Below are 22,544 nucleotides of genomic sequence, written 5' to 3'. Positions count from 1 at the left end.
ACAGCAAAGTGTAGACACATATTTTAGGTACTTGATCCTAGATCTCAAAACTCAACTGCTTAGAGGCATGTCTGTGCAGTCAAGGGCCAGATTTTCACTGTATTTAACCCAGCCGGAAACGTAAAGTATCATCTACAGTAATTTTTGTTTCTTGCTTCTCTGCTAAAGTCATAATTTAAGGAACCTAAAACGATCCTATATTGTGATCTCGGTATTATGAACCAGGAGGAAAAAAAGACCTAGTAAATGTATTGAGCCTTAAGGAAGGACTGTATATCTATTCACATAACCAGTTTCCTATCCTTCATGGTATCCTTTAGCAATGAGTTAAGACAAGAAAGGAGTTATTCTATTTTATACATGAGGAATAGAATCTTAGAGAGATTAACAGACTTGTCTGTTAATGACACAGTAAACATTTTAGTAATATCACTACAATAATACAGATCTTTTGACTGCTTCCTATTAACTTCATTTAACCTTTCCAAACATCATTTCCTTATCCATTTACCCTATCTATCTATTTCTAGCTGAAGATATAATAAAGTCTGTAATAGCCTTTCAGGTTTTGAGGAGGGTTCATATTGCTTCCTTAATTTTTAAAAGGAAAGGTAACATTTCAGAAAGGCTAGTACTAGGTCTATTAGATTAGAGGTAAGGTTGGAAGGATTCTTAACAGAAGTCTAGCAGTGCTGACGAGTTTGGACATGAAAAGCCAGAAGTGAGAAAATCCGGCCCATCCACATGAGGTTGCATTGTGGTTACTTCCTCCTTTGCAATATGGTGGAGAGCAAAGGAGGCTCGCTCTGTTAATCATCCCCCATCAACTGCTGGATATCCAGAAGGGACATTAACGGATATAAGCAAAACGTATTCAGGAACACCTGCAAGTTTGGGATCAGGCTTATCTAGGGACTACATTTCACTGCAAGGTTGCGCTGCTCACATGGCTGCACCATCTAACCCCAATAAGGATGTCTGGGCACATGAGAAGAGTTGATGTAACATTCATTTGTACTTCAGCTGAACGTAGATCTCTTGCCACATCAAAACATTATTCATTTAAACTACCTATGTGAGCGGGGTGGGAAGGAAGGGGTTGCAGATGCAGAATGCTCGTAAGATATAGCATTAGGTCAAAAAAACTACTCATTTTTTTGCCTCATGCTTCTAATAGAACCTGTACTGTTCCATTTAGCGAATAGCCATTGTGTTCAAAAGGGAAGCTTTCCTGTAACCTTCAAATGAGTAGTGGGCCAGTATTACAGAACTGAACACCTTCAGCAGTTATAAATAAACAATGAAATCTCCATGGTGCTCTGTCCTAAGAAAAGATTTCCTGATGAAAGTATTTGAGGGCAAAATACAGCCCCTAGTTTTCCCCTTTGGAATTAAAACTCTTTCTTCATAGGAACTTTAACACATAGAAATCAAAGTGAAAGGTTTTTTTTCCCCCCCTTTTCTTCAACATCAGGAAACTGGTACGTTCTGAAATTTCTTTGTGCAAATCCAGCTTTATAAACCAATTAGTTGGGGATTGTGGGCTGGAAGGGCAGATAATTAGATTTTCCTGTACCTTTTTCTTTTATGCATTCAGATATTTTTTTTTTTTGTCCTTTCAGCCTCAGATAAAACTATCTAAATTTCTGATAAATACAGTCTGGTTATAACAAAGAAACAGTAACAACACGTTCTCAGAATATCCTGGTTTGAGGTTTTCAGGATTTTGTTTGGTTGGGTTTTCATTTGGTTTGTTTTTTTGTTTTGTTTGGTGTTTGGGGTTTTTGTGGCTTGTTTGTTTGTTTGTTTTTGAGGGGGTGTGTTTGTTTTTATAAGGCAACCTTTTCTAATGGACATCTTGACTTTCACAACACATCCAGGGGATAAAAAAAGATGCTTGAAAAATAAGGCTGGCAGCCAGCTGCACAAGACTTATTTATAAATCTCTTATGGTCTTGTTTTCCAGCTATCCAGCCACATCATAGTTGGAATGCCTCCTGATGTTTTAGAGCAACTAGATATAAATACATACAAAGCCAGATGCCCAGGATGGCAGGAGTTTTACAAGCAACCAGCTGGGAAACTGTTCTGAAAGCCAGGGAGGAGAAAAAAAAAAAATAATTAAGTTTTCTTAGGCCTGCTAAAGCGTAAGGGTTACAGTGATGAGATGAATAACTGGCCTCTCTGACTCTACATGACACATCTCAGGATGCTAGCAGGGAACAGAGTAAGTTGAGGTGTACTCCATAATCTGGGGACCTACCATAGGGTGTTTCCAGCATGATAAACAGGAGAGTAGGCGATTCCACTGCATCTCCAGGGAAGAGAGCCAAGTACTACCATGACCTGGTAACTCTGACCTCTGGAGACCCTGCTCATTCACTGCCTCTCCCAGGCAAGGATTTATCATCAGTCTTTTGCACCAGTCCCACTTACACTCCCCATGATCCATTCAAGCAGGGAAAACCATTTGGACTATTCCAGAAGCACACAGCACTTCAACTAGGGCTAGAGGCTAACTTTTCTGGCTCAGTCTAAGACAAGAACGTTTTTCCCTCTACGCTAATAGGCCTTTTCTTGGAGTTTGGAATAAGAACCATCTTTTGTGCTTTCTGTCCGATATCTTTGGTCCCAAATGAAGAGAACTTTAACATGATGCTTCCAGCAACTAATGGGAAATTGAAGTTGCTGTGCTTATTCAAGCAGGTCCACTGGGGAGAGTTATCACGTTAAGAAAGAATGGATCATGCAGTGATCATCCCAAATCCATTTACAACCCAGACCAGCAATCTGAGAAGCTTTATCGTAATAATTCACAGAAAAACAATTAGGAGAGGCCTATAACAGACTGGAGTTACTACAGTGCCTATTTACAGTTTCACGGAAGGTAACAAATGTAAAGGGAAAGATCATGTTAGTCCCAGTAAGCTAGCTCTACTTGCCTAGTTAAACTCCTTAAAGGAATTAAAGACTCATAGTAAGAAGAGTAGGACCAAGGTAATGTGATTTTGTTAGCCAGTTGGTTGAATATTGAATCATACAAGTAACTGACACAGTGATTTCTAATCATTTTGGCTACTTGGATTCTGAAACAGAGATAGAAAGACAAAATGAATACACTGAAAACTTTATCCTCATAGTAATTAACTACACTCTGTGTGGATAAACTTCTTAAAATAAATCTCTTCATCTACTGCAAAAGCAAGGCACCAGTTACAAGAATGGACTTTGGTCATTTTCTTAAATAAATAAATATATACATTAAAAATTTTTTTAAGGGCGTTAAAAAATCAGAGCTGTGGTTCACTGCTACCTGTCACACAACATTAACAAGCCTGACAGCTTGGGTTTCTATAAGATATACATGGGGGCTGAGCAGTAAGTTTATGGTTGCTTTATGTTATCAACAAAAAGCAAAACATTTGAGACTATTGAAATATATCATATGAATTAGTCAAAGCTCATAGATGCTGCTAACAGTCCTCAAAAAGAAAAGACAGGCACTGAAGTGCTCCTTCTGTTCAATGGGGTAGCAACAGCAACAGATGAACTGTAACTGGAGCATGATTAAGCCACCTGATAATCAGAAGCAATGTTTTACTAAACCAGTGGTGAAAAAGCAAATGCTGACCTCAGTGTTTACCAAGCATGGAAAAAAGAGGCCTTGTCGGGTTATCTATGGGACTTTGATGAAAACATCTACTGTTGTGCTGAGACAAGGTTCTTTGGTCTGCATTAGAAAATGGGATGCACGTTGTTAAAGATCTTCCTGTCCCTGTACGGGGGACAAAAGAACGAGTCGTGGTTCTGTTCTGCTGTAACCTCTCTGATAGGGGTAAGTTGTGCTTCTGCTCCAGGAAAATAAAAAAAACACACCAGTATTTTGCCAGGGTTCATAATCTACCTGAGGAATACAGAAACAATTAATTTATCAGAATGAATGCTGCTGTGTTAAAGGACTAATTCAGAGATGATGAAATTCTGCCAAAGAGAATGTCCTTGTGTGTGAGAGAAAACACTAAACCTTTCCCTTTTCCAGAGTAAGAAATTCTCTCACATAAAAGATAGCTCATCATTAGATTTCATGAAAGCTTTCAACATCAGACCCAGCAAAAGCAAATGTTCTGGAAACCTTAACAATTCTGCTAATGATTTTTTGAAATAGATGTGCACTCATGCCAAACTGACATCACCATAACAATGGGGTCTAATAGTCACATGCATAAATGGAGAGTTAAATGCTGACACGGTCATTTGTGCATGCCCCAGCATGGCAACATGAAGTTGCATTAATTGCATGACCGCATTAGGGTTCTTTCACAGTTTTTGGAGGGGGAGGAAAAGAAGAAAAATAAAAGAGAGTTACTAAGCATTACAAACAACAGGTACCAATTAGCATAATCAGGCATATTGTTTCATAGGCTCATTTTAACTTTTTTTCCATAGAAGTGTGGCAATGACTGTTCTTCTAAACTTACTCACATTATGTTCAGTACAGCATTGCCATCTAGATTTACTACCTTAGATATATTCCAGCACCAGTTTTCAGCCTAAGATAAAAGTGTAAAGTGGATTTAAGATTGCCAAAACATTTTCCTGAACTAAACTAAGTAAGACCATCTTTTGCCTAAGTTTTCTATTTCAGTGATTCCATCTGACAAGAAAGCAAAGGCGTGCAAAAGAAGGTAGGTAACGTGATGCCGTCAGTGGTAAGGATCAGAATGAGGTGCGTTGGGTACGTATCCAGCGTGGGAAACCAGGCAGAACAGGAAGAGCTGTGATTGCCGTAAAACGTAACCCTTGATATAAATGCATGTCACCAGTGAACACAGCTGGAAAAGCTCTGAATATACTTGACCTGCAATGTTCTGCTTTAATAGCTAGGCTTGATCTGGGAGCACTACTAACATTGTAATTGGAGCATTAATAACAATAGTTGTATTTAATGGATTGTTAAGACTTCAATTAGATTAGCAACAAATTCTTGTCTTTGTATACACAGGGTTTTTCTGTTCCCCTTAACAAGACCTTAAGTGTAACGCAGTAGTCTTGAATGAGCTTCTCTTTTTATCCTCAGAAATTGTGAGAATAGCCCAAGAAGCTTCCGTGGCGTACCCTATCCAAGTGTGCTTTATCATTATTCTGGAGGAATCATCTCTGAAAATTAAGGCAGAATTTTAGTTGTTTAGTTTCTTCCTTTTCTGTTAAGATTGCTTATTGGGTTGTCTAAAAGGTCATCAGACTTTTTTTTTTTTTTTTAACAAAATTTACATAGGTCTATACTAGTCAGTTGAGTCTCTGCTGCCATCCAACTTGAGGGAAATAACACCTTTTTAACACCGCCTAGAAACACAGGAGTGAGATAAAACTAAAATACACAGTCCCAATGAGCAAAGAAATTATGTTCTACCCACATTCCGCAAGTCGAAGACCAAAATCTTTTCGGAGCATGTCATTCACTTTCAGCCTTGGACAGTGAGCCCTCAGCTCAGGGATGACCATAGATGGAAAGATGCCTCACTAAATTACAAGAAAAATGGCTGTTTTGTTGCGATTCTATTAGTCATAGCAAATCTTGTGTGCACCAGCTGAGTTCCAGGAAAATTCTATGCAACCGCAACACCCTTTTTCAGAGGCTATTGCAGTACCTTATCTAATTATGGCTCCATGTCTTTCGAAGACTGCTTTACACCCCACCCCCCCACCCCCCGCAACAAATCTAATCATCCAAATCCTTATTAAATTCCACATCCATCTTAACACTCCTGCATCATACCACAGGATGACGGCCAAGTCTCACAAACTACTCATCCTCTACATAAACCGTTACACGTCTTAAACTGGAGCTCTTGAACAGCAAAACTTTCTAAGAGTGCCATTATACTTAGAATTAGGAATAAATTTGTTTCTAACGTTAAGCTCCATGCTACGTCAGGTTTGAAACAGTTCAAGTTATAGAAATGATTTATTATTCATCCTCCTGGAACGTCTCTGCACTTCAGCTCTACTGTGCTATGTATTTCATGAAGCCAAACAGAACTGACTGCTGTCCCAAAATAAGAGTCTATGAGGAGTTTCCAATGTCCTTCATGCCTTCAGAAAAATAAAAGAACATTCACTATGGAGCTCTAGGATACAAATCCAGTTCAGATGAGAAATTTTCCAGAATGATCCCCTTGCTATTTATGTTCTAACAAAACCACAAACAAACAAAAAAGAGATTTTATGAGGAACAAGAGTTGCTTAAAAGCAAATCTCTAAACTAAGCCTGCAATATTCACCCAGCACTTAAACACAGGAAAGCAGGCAGTCTTAACTACTATTTCACTTTAAGAGATTTCTAAACTGTACAAAATTAAAGAAACTGATCAGAGAGCAATATAACCATATTTTAATTAATTTAAGTGTAAGTAAGAACACAATGTTTTCCCTGAAACGTTTTTTTTTGGGGGTGTGTGTGTTGTTTTTTTTTTCTTCTTTCCTAGTTTAGTGCCTGAGTAGGATTAGCAATTGAAACAAAACCACTGAAACTGTAAAATTATTTCTCCACAGGAAAACAAAAGGTAATTATTTAAAAAGTAGAAAAAAAAATCCAATCAGAAACATAAGACATTATGTACCATGTATTATTTTTATCCCTGAGAATTGCTCATATAAAAGGCATGGAGAAAACCATAATTCAGAAGTGGGAAAACAGAGGGACTGTAAAAGTGAAATGGACTTCTGACAAATGATACCATATAGAGTGAGTTCACAGACTGACAAAACAGAACACTCCAGCACTAATAAACTAGAATAGTGTATATTCCAGCTGAAGCACAGATGTTCTGGTATTAGTCTTTTAAACTGGCACACTTACTTGCCAGTAACTTCAAATTTTTGAGTTTTTTGGTGGTGGGGTGGTTGTTTTTATGGTTTTTTTTGTTTGCTTGTTTTGATGTTGTGTGAGGATGGTTTGGAAGGTATGACCTTCCATTATTAAATTCATATGTTCCCTGAATTACCAGGCCTGTTTGCGTACTCCCAGCTTTATCCAAACAGCCCAACAACACTAAACCTTTACGTAAGCATCGCTTGAGTCAAACCCCATACCTTGCTTATTCTCAGAATCTTTGAATATTGGGATGTTTATAATCTTTACGAAACATGTACCTGACTTAAAGTAATCCAGACTACTTAGAACAGAATTAAGAGCAACAAATTTGTGGAATTAATAGTTTTGTCTCCTCTTTGTATCAGACTATTATTTGTAATAACTTGCTGTTCCTACACTATTCTCTCCATACAGCTGTAAAAATTACGGAGACCTATAAATGGAGGTAGAGCAAGGAAGCATGTACGTTTCATGACCGAGTTATTCTTCCTAGACTGCTTCTTGGAAGCATCTGTGCAAACTGTAAGCCATTCTTTCAGGGACACTCTAGCAACAGCAAGACACACCAGTCTGCCCTGCTCTTCCTCTTCCTCTGATTACAGACTATGCGGTAACAAGCCCTACTGCTCCATACAGGAAGCATTTCTATGTTCTCTTCTGCCCAGTAACGTCCAAGACTTCACCTGTTTTTTTCTGTAGCTGTTCCAAGTTTTCACTTGCTTCTATTTCCTTCTCCTCTAACTGTCTATGGAAGCCAGTTATTCTGATAAGATGGCAACAGCCTGCTTAGTATCGAGCATACAAACATACTCATGCTGGCTTTAAATTCCACACGAAACCTGACTTTCTGACTCACCCTATCTTCCTGTCCTCCGACAGTGATTTGGATCTGAGGGACCATCATTTAACATGCTCAACTTTACATATGGAATCTGTGTTCTTGGAGGAAAAATAATTTACTTCTGTATTAGAGAGCAGAAATAAGAGATAAAAACCCTAGCACCTGTAGCTCTTTAAAATGTCTTCATTCTGATAGCCATGCATGCAGAAAACTTTCAAAGGAAGACAATATTTGCTATACCCTATCAGATCACTGGTGCAGAGAGTCTCCTATCTTGCCTGTGCTAGTGCTTCAGAGAAAGGCAAAACAAAATCCCTGTGGTGCTCACGCAGTAGTCAGTTTTGTATCAACTGTTTGCCTCAGTGCTGGGAATCTTTTTCATGGCATTAAATCCTACTTACTGGCTACGCAAAGTGAGGCCTAAAGCACTGCTCTTTAGAAGACACTCAAGTTGCCACTGTTTGAAGTTTATTTGTACACACAAAACCACTGGTCTCTTTCAAATGCTATCATACTTCCTCATTTATCATGTCCTTCATGCATGCAGGTATTTTTTTTATTTGTTTAAAGACGACTTGAGTTGTCTACCACTCGACATCAGTATCACAAAAATGTGTTAATACAACCTACATTGCATTCCTTTTCAAAGGCAACTCTGGTTAGCCTTAAAAATCATTTGCCTAGTGCAATAAATGCATAGTTCAGAAGAAGGGAAGTCTTGCTGATTTACCTCAGCTAATGGAATTCATCAAAACAAGCTGCTTCATTTCTCCTTTTGAAAACTCATATGCTAGAAAAGAGGGTAGTGCACTGAATGGCATTACTTTTAAACTGCAACACACACATGCTTCTATATCTATTTCTTCCTAGGAACTGCTTTAAAATATTGAAATGGATCTACTTCTACTGGGATAGTTCACATAGGATTCACCCGTTATCGCACTTCAAAGTATAACCTGTCACTTATACGACAGTATAATCAGTAATCAGAAGTATACATATAATTAGTTACATCAATGCAGATAGCAAGTTAGAGCTCTTAAAATATCAGGAAGATATTTTATTACGTCCTTTGAATTAGATACACAAGGTAACTTGGGTAGAATATACTCACAAGTCATCTTAATCATAAATCCAAATTTAAAAGTTCATAATTAGCAAAGAAAGAAAAGCAAAGAAAATTACACGGCAAAGACCCACTGTCCATTAGAGAGAAGCAGGGGGGAGATGGGGGAAGAGGGGAGAAAAATATCAGGAAGCCCTACGGCTTAATCAAGTCATGAAACGTCCAGAAAGATAAAACTATTCCTTTTCCATAGTACTGCATCCGGCGCCGCCTTCTGATACTAAATCTGACCTTTTGTCTTTCAAGTCTCCTTGACTGAGAAGGGAGCACAACTGTCTTAACTACATTAAGTCTTCATACGGAACAGCAGTAGTCCCTCAGCTTCCCTGGATATCATCATCCCTGAATATTCTGTTTTCTAGAATACTTCTTTTAAGCACTGTTTGGTTCAGTGGAGCTTCCTTTCTTATTAAAAAAAAAATAAATAGTAATTTCAGCCTTTAGAGCCCCAAACTTCATAAACAGAATTTGAAAGACCGTATTAAGCACATAGTATTACTTGCTTTTTTTTCTAAAATGAACTTTTGCTCGTTAAGAAAAGCTATCATACCATAAGTGACAAACTACAAAGAAATGCAGCATAAACAATATTCTACCTCCACTGGAAGGGATCATCCAACAGACTTTATGAATACCATGGAAATGGATTCAGGATGCCCATCTACTTTCAACTACCTACTGTAGAAGAACCATAAAATTCTGCCAGAGCCCACTGGAAGATCAGACCTTTGTCACTGTAAGATTTCTACTGTTTGTCATTTTGAAAAGTTTTCAAAGTATTTTGAAAAGCTTGATGAAATGACTGTAAGCTGTAATAGAGCTGTAGCTTATATACAAAGAGTGTTTAAATACCTAGAATATAGCTAAGAAGCCTTCAAATCCTGAAACAGTGTTTAAATGCATTTAGCATTTTCTGACTTGACTTGAGAGTCCCTGAGTTCAGTATCTGAAAAAGTTTGTTAGTGACTTGGCGGTCCAGCGGAGTCAAGTCTGCATCTCCTGCTCCGTGAGCCAAACAAAGCTTCCTGGAGCTGGGACACGAAGGCAAGAGCCTTGGAGTGGCCTCAATTTAGCATTATAAATACTGAACAACTTTTTTCCTATTCATTTTCTCTTACAGATTTTTATTTATAGCCTTCAATTATCTGCCCATTTGACAATGAAAGTAAAAGAATATGCAAAACTCTGAAGTCAAATTTAATGAAGATTTTCTTGTAAATTTAGCCAGTATATGTTGCACTTTGACTCTTGCATTTCTCATAATTGCTTGTGTTTTAGAGACAAAAATTTCCCTCAGATCCATTAAGACATTCCAATCTGATCTTTTACTAGCTCTGTATATCCCATAGAACAACCTGGTCTACAGTTTATAAGAATTAATAGTAGACAACAAATGCTGTTTTTTTTCCTTTTATCTACCAGCTGAGACACAATGCTAAAACATTTAGGTTTGTAAAAATCCATGAGAATGGATTCCATCAACTGAGAATGAAAGCAGAGAAAGGAGGACTGAATTCAACGCTGGATGAAAGCAAGCAGTGTCAGCTTCAAAGAAATATTTAAAGGTACCAAGAAGGACACAGAAAGGAAATGAAGAAACTTCAAAGGGAAAACAACAGGGTTATGAATGGCATGGAACAAAAAAATACTAAAAGGAGAAGACGGACAAGGTAGATGAGTAAAGCAATGCAAAAAGAAATCAAAGGTTTGTAAAGACTCACAAGCTACACAGGACATGCACAAAGTACGGAGGGAAAGTCTGCAGAATAATACTGAAAAATATGGGGAAAAAGAAAGCTAAAGATTATGAAAGACAGACTAAAAATAGTGATGCCTAGCTTGCTGTTGCAGTTCAAGAAATATTGAAGACTTAAAAATGTGCTCCCTGCCATACCTTTGCTAGACTTTGCCTTCCACCCTCAAGAAAACAGGTCTCACCAGCAATGTACAGAAGAAGGGAAATTCACCAAAGAGCAAGTGTTTATACCTTGCTCCCCACTGTTACGCTCCTATCTACGACTCCACTAACTCCAGACTAGAGGATGACTCGCATGCTTTGCTTTTTCCTCATCATCTTTGTCACCTTTCTCTTCTTTGGAGTTGGAAAGGAAGGAAAAAAGCTTCACTGACAAATGCATACATTATTCTCTTTCTTCAGCATCAGTGGAATTTTTCTATGTAGACACTTGCTCCACAAGAGAGTCCGCCCTCCAATAAATTATGAACATTAGAAGATACCCTCCTAAAGCTGGATAGAATTTGTTTGAGGTTTTCGATTTCTAGTAGTGTGCAGTATCAGCTCACCTTACATGTCCTGTGAAAGAGAAGACTGCAGGCAGACTGGGACCAACTGGCAAGAAGGTAGACTGACTTCAGTCACCCCCAAAAACCAGTACCAAAAATGAGCTGGGGAAGAATACTGGTGTGCACTATTCAGTTTCTTGCCAGGCTGTGATCACAGAGCTGTTATCTATTTAAACCACATTTTATCTGCTCTGTCATGTTATGTTACGTAGTCAAAGGAGCTTTGTAGCTGCCAACTGTCACAAAGATCCAAACTAAATTATGACCCTAAATATATGCAGCTTCAATTAAGGAAAAGTGATGCAATGTCTCTCTGGTTGTTATTTATAAAATACAACTGGTCAGATGCTAAAAAAAAAATATGGCCAAGATAAGTAAGTAGTGGGTTTGGATGATTACAAACAAAAAATACTGCTGATAAATCTGCCAGTCTTAATAGATTTACATCTGCTAGGGAAACAGGGAGAGACAAACCTGCCTTCATATTATTAATAAAGCTCGTTAAAAATTTTGATTTAACTCAAGGGAAAAAGTTAACTTTTTTCTTACTCAGCACTGGAAGAGAAGTTTTAGTCTTTGAAGATTTACACAAACAAGATAAAAAAGAACAAGAAATGTAAAGGCTGTTTTTCTGGTATGAGAAGAATTTCCTAATTTGTGCTACTTATTGGCTATTAATTGGGTAGTAAGACTTCCATTAATAGAAAGAAAATTGCTTCTAATATCTTAGGCATTTCAGACAGACAGAATTAGAACTACAGTGTATATTAGGGTAATACCTGAATTAAAAGTATGCTTAAAAATTATGAGATAATTTAAAACCCTATAATAATCAGTTCCTTTAGAGTACCAGTGGAATTTCTACATAAACTAACAGATAAGATTTAAATGTACTAAAAATTGTCCTGTAAAGACAATTTTTTATTTTCCCATACAGGTAGCTTGCTCCTACAACTTCCTTGCACATATGGTCAGTTTTTAACCATTAAAAAAAAGAAAAAAAAGGAATAGGTGTGTTTGCCTTTTTCTAGGAGGATATCATAGAAGAAAAGACACTGGGTTGTTGTCTGTGTCTTGGGTTCAGGTCCTCCAAGCTTAGTTGCAAGCTTTCTATATAGCCTTAAGGGAAAACAAAACTTGATCAGCCCTGTCTTTTAACTGCAAATAAGAGGAAGTTTTCCTCACCTCAGGACAGCATTGATTATTGACAATAATAACTATATTGTTGAGAAACACTAAAAAATATTTTTGCCTCTAACCAGTCTCTGGACGTTTCCTTTTATGTTATTTAACGTCTTAAAACACAAAAACCTCCCTGGCTTTCCACAGAAATCAGTTATTCAAATGAAGACAGATTAAAAAAAGTTGTTTTCACAGTTCACAATAAGATAAAATTACATTCCTAAGATATGCCATTTAAAAAGATAAGTTAACATGCTGGCAACTATATAAAACTGAAATTTGAAGCAGTTGGGCTAAAAAAAAAAAAAGGGAAAATCAACACCATGGTTAACATAAAACAAATGCAGATGTGCAAGGACATACCTAATTTTCCCAGTTTGGGATATAAGCTTGTATTATTAAAGCAAAACAACTATTTCTAACAAAAAAGACTTTTTTGAAGTTGAATACCATTTGTGGTGACCACTGATGAACTCTATGTATTATTTCAGAAGTTCAACTGGCACTAACTGTCTTTCTAGGTATAGGAAGAGAAGAAGTATCTGTTCTTTTTTTAAGTACAGGTTTCTAATAATACACAGTTCTGTAGCTTAATTAGAAATCTTTCATCTTTCAATATTTTTAGTAAAGAGCTAAGGAAGAACCTGTTTTGATATCAACTATCCTTAGTAGCAACATTTCATAGCATGCAACCTGAAAAGGTCACCTTGCGAGGCAGTAATACATAAAATATGAAGAAAATGAGGGTAAGGAAAATCATCTTGAAGTGAAACTATTCTAAAAAAACCGAAGCGATAATAAGAATCATCCTGTTAGTATGAACCACACATTCTTCAGCTATGAGAGAAAGCACACTTCTTAAAAATTTGTTTACTACATTAAAGATAAAAAATTAGATAAAAATCAGGTGTTCGTTTGTTCAGTAGTCAGCTGTTTTGACCAATATACTTATTATTACAGTTATTAAGAAATCAGTTTGACAGATATATTCCAGATGAGAATTTTAATTCATTGCTATGCTTTGGTTCTATCAATAAATCCAGCTGCGAAACAGTTAATTTTCTGGTTTCAACATCATGTATAATCAGCTACTTGACTAATGACCCACCACAGACCTCTACACAGGAGGCAGAGATCTACACAGATTTGCCTTTGAGACCTTTTCACAAGTGTATTACGTTTCTGTCGGCAGCTTCATAAAATGGTGGAAAAGCTATTCCAAAGAACTGTATCAAGGAAATAACACAGCACTATGTGTTTTCTCCAGGCATGAAATTTTTAATGGGTTATGTGAAATAACACAGAAGCAACTCCTGTCCACAGAAGAGATTTAAAATGTTTTTGCTGCACGGATAACCAATTGTACGTTCAGAACTTCTGGTCCTGAAAGCTGCATTAGGTCCTTCACGTTGAATGCTGTATCTCTCCCTAGAACCTAAATTGTCAAATTACTAGCTCCCCAAGGATAAAGTTTTCAGTTTTTGCAAGTCAACCCCAAACCTCAGAAAAACCAAAACAATAGGGTTTTACTGCGCTGGTTCTATGCTTGATTGCCTTTCAAATACTTACTAAAAGAGACTTGCTTTCACTAGGACAGCTGCCAAACTATAGAAAATCGGAGGGTACCCCTACAAGAAATGACAACATGCGCAAATGTTCCTTTCCATAGCGGTCACAAGCAATACACTGATTTCTTTTTATCTATCCTGTTGCAACACTCAAAATGGCATTAGGTATCTTCTTCCTTCAAAACAAAAACCAGTTTATTTTAGTTTTAAGAATTAACTGTGTGTACCCCCTGCTTGAATGACTTCTCCGTGACACACTCTGCATATTGCTCCTTTACACCACTACCAGTTAATCACCTCTGTTCAAATACAGATCCCTCACTGCCAGCAAGAGAATCTCGCTATTTACAGAAGAATGTTAACCAACAGCTTGTTGCTCCATAGCTATACTGCATAGTCACCAGCATCAGATATGGTCTTCCAAAGTATCCTTTAACCAGATCAGTGAGATCTCAACCGGATAAGCAGACTATAAGGTGGGTGGAAAATTGTCTGGACAGCTGGACTTCAAGGGTTGTGATCAGCTATATGAACTCCAGCTGGCAGCCAGTTAGTAATGGCATCCCTCAGGGATCAATACTGGCACCAATACCATTTCACATCCCTATTAATGGCCTGCAAAATGAGGCAGAGCACACTCTCAGCAAGTTGGCAGATGATACCAAAAGGGCAGGGGATGGTCATCAACACTCCAGAGGACAAGGCAATTCAGAGTGATTGTAACAGGCTAGAGAAACGAACTCACAAAAACCTCAATGTTCAACAAAAAGCAGATGCATAGTGCTGTGTCTGGGACAGAACCCCCTGCAACACTACATGGCCAACCAGCTAGAGAGCAGCTTCGCTTGTTTGGGAGTGCTGGTCAACACAGAATTGAACGTGAATCAGTAGCGTACCCCGGTGGCAAAGACAGCCAAGAGCATCCTGGGCTGTATTAGCAAAAATGCAGCCAGCAGGTTGAGAGAAATCACAGAATCATAGAATAGTCTGGGTTGGCAGGGACCTTTAAAGATAATCTAGTCCAACCCCCCTGTAACGAGCAGGGAAATCTTCATCTAGATCAGGTTGCTCAGAGCCCCCTCCAACCTGACCTTGAATGTTATTTCCCCTCTGTTCAGCATGGGAGGGAACAGGGAGAAGAGCCAGCTTCTTCTATGATGTACACAGTGAAAGGAGAAGACACAATGAACCCAAACTGCAGCACGGGACCTACATTGTATCTTATTAAAATGCATTCTTAACCTTAGCTCCACTTAAAGGTGTGGACCTGTGCAAAAGGAATTTCCCTGGAGAGACATAACTAACTTCTCAGTGCTCTGTCCAAAAAGTTACCCACTCATAGAAATCCAATAGGACAAGAGATTACAAATCAACTTTACAACTTCAAAGATGTAAAAGCTACTCCTTCAACTGCTACACAACGGTTTCACCAATGGCAACTTCAGAAGCGATACCAAAACAGCACAGAAAACAACTGGAAGCTTAGATAATCAGCAGCTGACCACCTAGCAAACAAACGAAGTTTTAAATCTAGTTCTAAAGTTCTCTAAGAGCAGTTTGAGTGTGTAAATGGAGACATTTATAGAGAAGTACTACCATTTGCTAGGTTTTGCCCTCTACTATCTGGGTTTCCTCTTCATTTTTTAACTTTATCTTTCACCAAAATAAGCAAGAACAAACAAAAGTGACCTTTCAGGCAGAGAAAAGATGCTGTTGGTCTTTAAGAAAACATTATATTCTGCCTGTATAACAACCTACTGGGAAAACTGTGAGCTTTCAGCAAAATGTCACTGTGCTGTCACAGTTGTTCTACCACTGTGATGAATAACAGGCAACTCTAAGACTGCTGTAGTTCACCCTGCACTAGGGTCATTGACCACTTATCACTGCAGGGATCATTGTGAATAATGATGGTTGAAAATGTGGAGGTAGCTGGGAAATAAGTATTTGCCATTTCCTGAGCAGAATTAAAAAAAGCTATAAAAATAGTTTGCCTCTGAATTAGGAGAATTTAAAGGAACTATTTTACGTCTGCTTTTGAGTCAACATTCATCAATCTGAATTTCAGTATGTGCAAGGCAGGAGATTAAAGGTAACATTTTAAAATAAATGTATATTTACTTGTACATAGCCTATAATCAAAACACATTAACCAGCAATGTTTTGCTTTAAATCTGCTTGGTATTTGCTTCATTCAAAATGGTTCTATACTCATTAGATGATTAAACACCTGGGGAAGTATATATTTTGTTCCATGAAAAATGTATTATTAATCGGGAACGCATACCTTTATCAGAGGAACAAGGCATAAATTTGTTTAATTTTTGCAAATAACTACTTTTGTTTCACTCGTCTCTTACAACGATGTTACTACTGTCACTGGTGATACTAGCATTCCTTGGATAAATTCAGTATACCGACACAAGAAAACAACAGCAGTAGCAATGACAGCTGATGTTCAGTATAGCCGGTAAAAATAATGAAGATGTAGTCTGAGGTTTTTCAAGTGTTCTACAGTTGTTAAGACATCTGCAGAAAGAGGAGTAATCTAAAAATAGCACAGGAAATTTTACACCCATTTCTCTGGACATACAGTGGAACTTGGGTTGTGGTTTGGTTGGCTGGTTGGTTTTTTGTACGTTCTTGTGGGCCACTGGAAACTCATAACACAGGGAACGAAATGTGGTTTTTACTCCCGAGTGATACGAGTTATCCACTCACTTTTAACCTTGTTCAACGCTCAGTGAAATCTTGGAAAGGGTCACTTCAGCAATATGAAATTTAAATTATAATCACAGAAGTGGGTATTTCTTCCTCCATTCCCCCCCTCCCCAAAATGTATCACCACCAAGCAAGAATGCTTTCATTTGAAAGAAAATAATTACAAAATTGTACTTGGACATAACAAGTTCTAGCAGAAAGAGAAAATAGAGAAGAGTCTAAAGTTACCAAACTCAATATAAAATCCAGCTCGTGCTTTCCCCAGAAGCCTCATTTAATTTATCCAGAATTTAAAATATAAATTCATATAATGACCTTTCACATATTATGTTAAATATTATCATTTCTATCTTAAATATTCATCATTATAATGCTTTTCTGAAGTGAATTATAAAGCCATATGCACCAATCTTCCCAAAACCAGAAGGTAAGTGTTTGCACATTCATTCACTTAGGAAACAAAAGTAATCCCACATGTCTCAAGATCAATAAGAACTAACCAACAGAACTTGACAAAGTATACTAACTTGTCAATAAAGTCAATAAATACTTTCCACTGTAGAAGCAGATATCACCAGCTTATAAATTTTGCTAGTAGAGGTTCAGTGAAGAAAAAAATAAGTCTTTATTGCCAAATCATTTATCAGTTGTTCTACTCTATTGCCAGTATGCTGTGAGTATAAACACTGTATTCTTCATAGTCTCATCCAGGAAGAATTCCTCTTAGTTGAAAAATTAAGTATGTTCTCAGGTTTGATCACAAAAATAAAAATTATGTATTAGAACACAGTGACGGCAGCACTGTCACTTTGCAACGAATCCACTTTAAGAAGTACTCTCTGATAATTCTGATGTCCACGATCACAAAGATAGTTTTAAAACTTAGTGACAATTTCTCATAATCACCAAACAGCTGAAGCAAGGGTGAGTGGAAAGAAAACATCAGTAATCCTAGATTACAGCCAAGTCCATCTTTGTCTTGCATAATGACGAATACATGTTTTGAATTCTGATCCTCTCAAGCAACTACAGCAAGCCAAATCCAAGCCAACCTACTGCGGAATAGTAAGTGTGTACATGCTTTCTTTCCAATGTGGAGCAGGTGGTGCGTTTTAGTTTTATGTCTGGATGCCTAGGATGAGTAGGCAATGATAAGAAGTTTCCCCTTTGGTGCAATAAATCAGTGGCTAAAGTATTCAGAGACCTTTAAGCCATAACATCTTCCAAAAGAGCATTTCATTAGCCCAAAATTCCTCTGAGACGAGGAGCAAACATTCAAATTCTCTCAGCTTTTTTCTTCATAGCTTCAATCAGTGTTGTCAAAGCACCTATTATGACACAGAGCACATCAATACTGTCAGTATGGGGCTACAGCTACAGCCTAACTTCTCACATTGCTCGTCTGGGAAGAGTAACTGAGATGTTACCTTAGCTGGTCTGTAACCTCTTAAGGAGGGGAAAGCCGAATGAACCATGAGAACTGACAATGAAGAAATGATTCCTCTGATGATGATCCTTCATCTCAACACTATGATATCAGACAAGTCCTAAGGCCACATGAATATCTTGAGAACAGATGAACCAAAGAAAGTGGGAGTTGGGAGTGAGCATGGATTTATCATATGCCACTTACCATGCCACATATTCATGACAAATACTGGCTAAGAGCAAACATTGCAGATTCTTGATCAGATCTCCAAGGTCAAGTATACATGGTTATCATGGTGGGTTGGCCCTTGCTAGGAGCTAAACTCCCACCCAGTCATTTGTTCACCCCCTCTCCTCAAGGGGACAGGGAAAAAAAAAAATAAGAAAAACAGGAAAAAGAAAGCTGCTTCAAGATAAAGTCAGGGAGATCACTTACCACGTATTCTCACTGATGAAACAGACTCGACTTGGAGAAATTAATTTATTGCCAATTAAAACAAATATTTAATTACTGATTAAGGTACTGGGAAACAAAACCAAAACAGACAAACATTTCTACACTTAGGGAAAACACCTTTCTTCTCCTTTTTCCAGGCTCAACATCACTTCCAGACTCAACTTCATCCCAGACACCTCTCCTCCCGCCTTGTTATGGCCACAGGTTACACTCAGTCCCTTCAGTGAGGCAATGGGCAGTGTTGGGCAGGGGGAGCTGTGGTCAGGACATAGGGGTTTCTCTCTACCACTCTTTGTTTCTCACTTTTCCCATGCTCTGGCACGAGTCCTTCAAAGGCTGCAATCCCTTCAAGGGTATACCTGCTCTGGCATGTATTTATCCATGTGCTGCTGTCCCTTCAGAGGTGCACCTCTTCTGACATGGGTTTAGCCACAGTCCCTTCATGGGGAGTGCCTACTCTGCTATGGAACACCTCCTCCTCTGACCATGGTGCTCCCTCTGTTGTTCCTCACTCTTTTGTTCCCTCCTCTTCTACCTCCTTGGCATTTTTTTTTGTCCTTTCTTAAATACATTTTCACAGAGGCACCACCAGCTTGACTGATGGGCTCAGCTGTGTCCTGCAGAAGATCTGTTGCAGAGCCGGCTGGAACCAACTCTGTCCAGCAAGGGGCATCCCCTGACCTCCTCCTGAAAAGGCCACCCCTGCAGCTCCCCCACTACCAAAACCTTGCCACAGACACCCAAGCCAGTTATCAACTAACTTTGGTGAAGCTGTGAATACTCTCTGCTGAACAGGAGATGGCAAGGCATTATTTGAGCTGTCATGCTGAACCACTTAATCAGCACTTCTGTTACTGAAACTGTTTCATTTTGCAGGGAATGAATTACTTTTTACCATCATATAGGGTAGAACCCGATTCCACATAAGTGTAGTTAATTTACCTTCAGAACAACAAATTGTAGGTATGCAAAGGACCAGGACTAGATTAAGTAATTGTTCCAAAAATTATTCATTTTCCACAGGTGATCACACCTACACCATGTATTTTACCTTAAAAAGCACAGGCTGAAAAATGCATGCGAACACTGCAGACCTTAGACAGTCAGAGACAGCAAAACTGACCTTAAGTATGCTATATCATGAAGCAGAAGCATTAGGGCCAGGTAGCGCACATCTTCACAGAAGCTAATTTACCCTTCTTTCTACAGTAAATGAGCCTGCACAGAGCTCCATGGTACAACTGCTAGACTGCTAACAGTAAATATCTATTTCTTTGACTGAAAGTCAAACCCCACTAAACAAACCGTATCAAAGGAAGAATGAAACATGTATCATTTGATTGACCTTCAATAGCCTGAGGAGATTAAGAAGTTCAAGATTAAGAATTTCCCAAAATACAAAGCAAAGGACTGATTTTTATGGACTAAATTTTAAATAAGCCTGTAAAATTGCAGTTCTTAGACTGCAAATGAAAAGGGAAAAAAAAAATCCAACCCAAACTTCAAATGCAATTTCAGATCCTTCTTTGAAAATCTGGCTTAAAAAGAGAGGAAGGGCTACAATCTACCCCTCTTCTCCCCCCTTTTTTCCCCTTTTTTTTTTTTCCTCCTGTTTCACAGATGTAGAGTACAATCAAAGGTCTGTTCCCGATTTGATTAGAAATGTTTCCTCTGCCAATTACTTTTTCAAACAAGTCAGGAAAGATCCTTTTTGCCTTCAGCTCTCCTTAGCAATGGCTTTTCACCACAAGGAACTTGAAAAGGCTCAGAACTCTGCCAGTAATATGTAAGAAAATCATGCAACAGAGGGTAAGAAAAATATTCCCTTTTTAGTGAAACGCAAACAAAACATGAAACTACAGAATAAAAGTTTTATCTGCTGATTTGAGAAACATGGATATTGAAATTACATCTACAAAGTTAAATTTTTAGAAAAGATGGACCATATTGGGAAGAACCTACTTAAATACAGTAGTATTACAGTAGTAACTGCAGCTCCATTCTGTGCATTGCAATGGGTTCCTAATGCCAGCTCCCACTACATTTTAGAGGGGAGAACCAACACTGATTAAATAGGCGACTGGCTGCTTAGAAAACTTAACTGCAGAAAGGAATTCTTAGATCATAGTTAAGCAAAAGCATCTAAGGAGAAAGCCCTGAGAAGATGCTGTACAGGCTGTTTCTGGCAATGTCTCCATAATCAGGTAGCGCAGCACAGTATCAGAAGAGCTAGTGAGGAGGAGCCAAAAACCGTATTACAGACACTCAGAAGGCTTTCCTTCAGACCCGGCAGGGTCTAGTTCCAAGGAGTGAATGCCCATTAGAGTGACAGCATATCACATGTACTTCAAAAGCACACATATGATTTAGTTTCATCTAATAGGAATGCAACTTGAGTTTTCAAGACTGATCCACAATGTGAACCAAAGCACAGTAAATAGGTAAGACTGGTAATTACCTTCAAAAACGCACTACCAAGCTGAACTAAAATGCTAGCATAGACTTACACTGCAAAATATGCTGTAGCAGTTTGGCACAGAAACAATCTTATACATGATACATACTGTTCTTTGAGCTTCAACAGGAAGTTAATATCTGATCAGGATTACAACCATTTCAAGTCTGAAAAAAGCCCTAGCATGGTCTCTGTCAAATAACGTTTTCTTTTGGTTTTTTTTTTTTTTCATTACTACTTCAGAACATTTTAAGCCTAAATAACAGCAAATGAGGAAATCTACGATTCTATGATTCTAACTCAAACACTGAGCTCCGGAATCCCCTGTTGCTTTCAAACAACTGTATAAAACAGAAACTTCATGCTTAATACTCTACAATACATCTAAGCCATTTATTTGCATATCATTTGGCTGCTAAAGCTGTAACTTTCATTTCTATTAGCTGATGGGCCCAATTCTTGGCTTACTCTGATATATATTAGCAATGTTGACCCTGACATTCTGGATAGCTTAATGCTTAGTTGATTAAAAAAAACTGACCTTCCTTTCTGTAACACTGGTCTTTCTAAATCCAGCCTGAAGGTATAAGCAGACATAAACACTCTAAAGTTTGCATTATTAACATCTGCCTCTCAGTTAAGATACTTTGAAAAACCAATTTGTATCAAATGTTGTCTATATCTGCTGCAAAGACTAGCTTCTCTGTAAAAAAAAAAAAAAAGGGCAACACAGTTTTTACTCCTATTTTTAGAACATTCTAGCTCTAATGCCATGGCAGCTGTGTACAAATACAGAACACCACCTTGAAGCATTAATAAACAGCAGCAACAGAAAACAAAAGAACTTTCAAATTTCCTGTGGCCATTTCAATGTGAAATTGCATGTGTACATAAATGACATATATGCAGTATAGTGATATGTACATGTTTCAGCGTAAATATATTAAAAGCATGTTATGCAGCATCTATTTGTTGCCAGTGTTTTAAATTATTACTAGAAGGCAAAGACAGACTTATTTATGATTGCTTCATGGGTTTATCTTCACGATTTAAAATACAGCAACTATTTTGCTTCAGATTTAAGTATTTTATCCCAATAGATTTATCTACCTAGTCATCAAGCTGACAGAGAGAAGACTAGCACAGAAGGTGCAAAGAACTAATTTTTAATTACAGACAGGGACCTATCATTTGTGTATGACTATTATTTTCAAATCCTTTCATACTGTGGACTAATAGCGTACAACATACGCCCTGCCATTACACCAATTCCTTCTGGCAATTACTGCTTCCACAGAAGTTAAAACAAGGTACTTTTACTCACTTTGATGTAACATAGCTGCTGGAAGCAAGACCATGTAGCCATCAATTTGTATTTCATAGATCAGTATTCCCAGAAATATAAGAACTACTTTCCCAAGAGGTAAAGATTGCCCCATCCTTCTGTAAACAAGAAAGTTTAAAAACCCAACTCCTTCTGCCTTTGCTTAACTATTTTCCAACTTTTTAATATTTACTGTTTTAAATATTAAAGGATTTACTACAGATAAGGGAGCAAAATTAAAGCATAACTGCAGGCCTGCATATT

This window comes from Nipponia nippon, unplaced genomic scaffold (assembly GCF_047370975.1).
Source record: "Nipponia nippon isolate SJK-2023a ecotype South Korea unplaced genomic scaffold, ASM4737097v1 scaffold_6, whole genome shotgun sequence".
In the NCBI taxonomy this organism is placed as follows: Eukaryota; Metazoa; Chordata; class Aves; order Pelecaniformes; family Threskiornithidae; genus Nipponia; species Nipponia nippon.
The sequence above is the reverse complement of the archived record's forward strand: the minus strand, read 5'-3'. Positions refer to the sequence as shown.